We start from the raw sequence: 5,000 nt of genomic DNA on the forward strand, positions 1-5,000 counted from the left end.
GTCTGAATGGCAAACTGGGTCACGGACGGGTGACAAATTCATCACGTACATCGCGTGGGGTCAGGACCTATATCCAAAACTGTGTGTAGTCTTGACACGTCAAATATCAGTGTTAAGGACAAACGTTTTAAGGAGCTTACGTTTTCGACGAAGTGCCTGGGTTTGTCTCAAAGTATCATCTGTTTACCTGTGCGCTTGCTGAGTCGGCAGCATGAGCAAGCCATTGACTTGAAAGTTGTGTGCCTTGTAAATGGACAGAGTTACCGCTCTTTATAAAAGTTTTTTTTTGTTGGTTTTTTGTGTGTGTGTTGTTGTTGTTGTTGTTGTTTTTTGTCTCTTGGCTCTCCTCGTCTCATTGTCCTTTCATTTTTTTTAGTTCAGCTTAGTTTGGTTTGGTAGTCTAGTTTAGTTTGATTTAGTTTAGTTAGTCGTACTGTTTTTGCTTTTTGAGGTCCTTGTTTGTTTTGCTGGGTTTTTGTTGTTGTTGTTGTTTGTTGTTATTGTTGTTTTGTTGCTCTTTGTGTTTTGTTTTGTTTTGTTTTGCTTTGTATGTTCAGAGTGGCGGGATTACAGATACTGGAATCTCATTGATTTTAACCCATTGACTGCGGTTGACGTGTGAAAGGCTGTCAGTTGAGACAGACCGAGCTCACACGTCAAGGTGTCAGTCAGTTAGTCAATCAGTCAGTCAGTCAGTCAGTCACCATTCTATATCGATTAGGACTTTCTTTTTTTTTTTTTTTTCCACCACGCTCCCCGCCCCCATTTTCCTCACCACCCCCTACCTCCCTCCCCTCCCCTCCCCCCCCCCCCCCGACCTCCCTACCCCTCAACCCGCATTAAGACTATCCTACTTTTGTGTGGACAAAATCCAACACTGAAGAAGTTACACACACACACACACACACACACACACACACAAACAAACAAAACACAACAACAACAAAAAAACAACAACCAAAAAACCCGTCGTGACTGTATTTAGAAATCGTGCCGACTTGATCTCTTCAGTTTCAACAAGGTTTTGCGGACATGGAGTTAAACACTAAAGCGCTATGATTAAATTGGGGGGGGGGGGAGGGAAGAGCGTTGAACCCCACCCCCACCCCCACCCCCCAAAAAAAAAGAAAAAGAAAAAGAAAAAAGTGAGATTCTGTTATGAGATACCACGACCACATTGTACCTGCAGTATGCATGCATGTGCCATTCATTCATTTTACTTACCATGGCTATACCATGTACGTTTATATGTATTTGACTGTGCTTTCATAGCTGTGAAACTGCATGTTTGGTGCATATCTGTTATGCATGTGTGGGGGTATGTGTGAATGTGTGTCTTCATGTTTTACATTTATTTGCTTATTTATCATCATTGTTGTCTTATTCATTTATTTATTTATTTATTTTATTATTATTATTATTATTATTATTACTACTACTACTACTACTACTACTACTATCTTTTTTATATTATGATTATTATTTATTTATTTATTTTTGTAAGCTTATCTATTATTTATTCACCTTTCTTTTTTTTCTTTTTTTCTAAGGCCTGACTAAGCGCGTTGGGTTACGCAGCTGGTCAGGCATCTGATTGGCAGATGTGGTGTAGCGTATAAGTATGGATTTGTCCGAACGCAATGACGCCTCCTTGAGCTACTGAAACTGAAACTGAAACTGAAACTATACCGTCATGTTGCTTTCTATTCCATGTCTACAGCGTGCAAGCCGTGTGTTCCACCGCTCTGTCTAGAGATTCAGTGAGTGAGTTTGGTCCGCAAACGGTTCAGTTTTGCCCAGGGTCTCTGGTTGTTGTTGTTGTTGTTGTTGTTGTTGTTGTTGTTTTCCAATACGATATGCAAGCAGCTCATTTGTTTTGCAGCTGCTACTGCTGACAAATGATGATGATAATAATAACAGAAAGAAATTAAGTCAGTGAGTAAGAATAGAATTAGATGCATAACTGAATAAACAAAGAGTTCTCTTCTGTTTTCGTTTTTTTTTTTTTTGGAACATAAAACCTCAACAGAAAAAAAAATGGGCAAGTCAGTATTTGGACTTTTTGTGGTATACTTTTTACCTTTTCACTCGTTAATTTTTCTCTTTCTTTCTTTCTTTCTTTCTTTTGGTTTATTTTCTGTTTTCATTTTTCATTTTTCATCAATCATATCGTTTTGAGTGTTGTGTTCTGTTTAGAAGATTGGTCGTTGAAAATGCGCGGACGTTCCAAAGAAAAAAAAAAAGGGGGGGTGTGGGGTTGGGGGGTTGGGGGCTGGGGTGTCTTCTGTTTACTTCGGACGGTGTCTTGTTATGTCATTGGCTTTTAGACTTTGTCATGGTCATGTATTGGGCTTCCTCCTCTTCCTCCTCCTCCTCCTCTTCCTCTACCTCTTCCTCCTCCTCCTCCTCTACCTCTCCTTGTTCTCCTGATCCTCTTCCTCTTCCTCCTCTTCATCCCCCACCCTCTGTCTGTGCTCCTCCTCTTCTTCCTCCTCCTCCTCCTCCTTTCTCCTATTTTCCTCTTCCTCTTTCTCCTCTTCCTCCTCCTCCTCCTCTCCCCCCCCCCCGCCCCCATCTTTCTGCTGCTCCTGTTCCCCCTCCTCCTTTACCTCCTCCTCCTCCTCCCCCTCTACCTTCTCATTCCTCTCCTATTCCTCCTAATCCTCCTCTCTCTCTTTTTCCCTCCACCTCCTCCTTGCACTTCTCCTTCCTCTACCTCCTCTTCCTTCCTCTCCTTTTCCTCCTCATATCCTTCCCTCTATACCTTTACTTTGTTCTCATCTTCTCACCACCACCACACACGTCCCCCCCTCATTTCCCCCCACCTCCTCTTCTACCTCCTCCTTCTTCCTCTTCTATTCCTCCTCCTCCTCCTCTTCCTCCTCTGCCTCTACGTCTCTCTCTTTTCCTTTTCCCGCCTCCTCTTTCCCCTGCTGCTCTGTCTCATTTTCTTTCTCCTCTTCCTCCTCTTCTCCCTTTTTCACATCCCCCCCCCCCCCCCACACACACACACCGCCCCCCTTCCCTCCCCATGCTGCTTTACTTCCTTCTTCCACCCGTTTCATAATTCCGCCTTTTCCCTCCTCCTTTACTTCCGATTCCTGCTCTTTCTCTTTTTTTTTTCATCATCTTGTCCCTCTTCCTCCTCTTCCTTCTCTTCCTTCCCTTCCTCTTCCCCTCCTCTTCCTTGTGTTCCTACTTTTCTCCCTCTCCCTTCCTCTCCTCTTCCTCATCTTCCTTCCTGTCCTCTTCCTCCTCTCCCTTCCTCTCCTCTTCCTCCTCTCCCTTCCTCTTCTCTTCCTCCTGTTCCTCCTCTCCCTTCTTCTCTTCCCCCTCCTCTTCCTCCTCTCCCTCTCCTCTTCCTTCCTCTTCTCTTCCTCCTCCTCTACTTCCTCTCTCTTCTCCTCCTCTTACTCCTTCTCTTCCTTCTCCTCCTCCTCCTCTCCATTCCTCTCCTCTTCCTCCTCTCCTCCTCCACTTTCTTCTTCTACACTCCCCTCCACTGCTGGTGGTGGTGTTTTGTTTTTTTTCTCCTCCTCCCTCCTTTTGTACCTTACCCACCACCACCCACCCCATCCTTTTTCTTCTTTCTTCCGTCCCTTTCCTCTCTCTTCATCTTCCCCTCCCCCTTCACTCACCCCCCCCCCCCCTTGTCTGCGTCTCCTTCCCCCTCCTTCTTCTTCTTTCTTTCTTTCTTTTCTTCTTCTTCTGGATATTCGGCTGTCCTGATATTTATGAGGAACAAGCTACAACGAATGATTCCTTTACCAACGAATTGAATCAAAGCAGTCCTGGAGACTTTGTGTGCGTGCGTGCGTGCGTGCGTGCGTGCGTGCGTGCGTGTCCACCTGTGTGTGTGCCTGTGCAGTTATTATCCACTGACCTCAATGTGTGTTAAGTGTTTGAGTGTGTTTACAGACACCGTTTGTAGAGAGAGGTGGGTGGGGCTAGGGAGAAGGGAAGTTAAGCTTATCATTTTTGGTTTAATGGTGATGATCACCCTTTGTGCTCATTGGATGTCATGGACGCTTCACGAACTGATCAGTAGATTTCAGATGGATGTATCTTTTTTTTCTTTCATGTTTCTTATGTACGTGGTTTTCAATTATTTTTCGTTTTGTAATACATGAAATATGTTCAACGCATGGTGGTTCTACCCTTGTGAGCAATTTAAGACTGCTGTGGAAGCATTGGTGATGCTTCGAATCGTAGCATTGTGAAGGACAAGAGATCGAAGACACAGGAGTGTGTGGCCGAAGAACGGACGAGAGTTCCCTCAACTGGTCTAACAAGGGCGCCGTGGAGCAAAAGACGTGTGTTGTGCGCTTTTCTCAAACCCAGAACTGCTGATTTAACAATGCTACTACGAAACTGTACGTCAGTGCCTTTCAGCATCACTGTTCGGAAAGTCTGAAAGGAATGCTACATTTACGAACGCGATAATAATGTGATTTGTGCTTCGCTGAGAGAGAGAGAGAGAGAGGGAGAGACATAGAAGAAAAAAGGTTGAGATACTAAGACAAATATATGTATCGGTTGGACGGGAAACGAACACGCAGAGAAAACACATACACATGTGTACAACACATATCGTCTAATATCACTGATAGTGAAAAGACGCTAAGCTGAAGAACGAACAACATATAATTATCGCAACAACTTTGAAACAAAACTGTCGCGCACAATTTAACGAACGATTTTGTGATCGTGCCTTTGGAGTCGGTAACAAGTGTGTCTTTCCGAAGTCGCTTGGCAACGAAAACTCTTACAAGGAAACGAAACTGACACACACACGGACAAAAGCAATACTCTTTGATGCAAAATACTTGCATGTGAACAGATTACAAGAACAATGACGACAGAAAAAAATAAAAATGGCTGAAACGGTGAACAATTATATCAGAACTATAATTATGATATAAATCGATGTTGAGACTGGAGTGACGAGGATTTGGTGGTTGAAATGTAACGCGGTGTAGACAGTTGTGGCGTTCACCGAA

This window comes from Babylonia areolata, chromosome 16 (genome assembly GCF_041734735.1).
Source record: "Babylonia areolata isolate BAREFJ2019XMU chromosome 16, ASM4173473v1, whole genome shotgun sequence".
Classification (NCBI taxonomy): domain Eukaryota; kingdom Metazoa; phylum Mollusca; class Gastropoda; order Neogastropoda; family Buccinidae; genus Babylonia; species Babylonia areolata.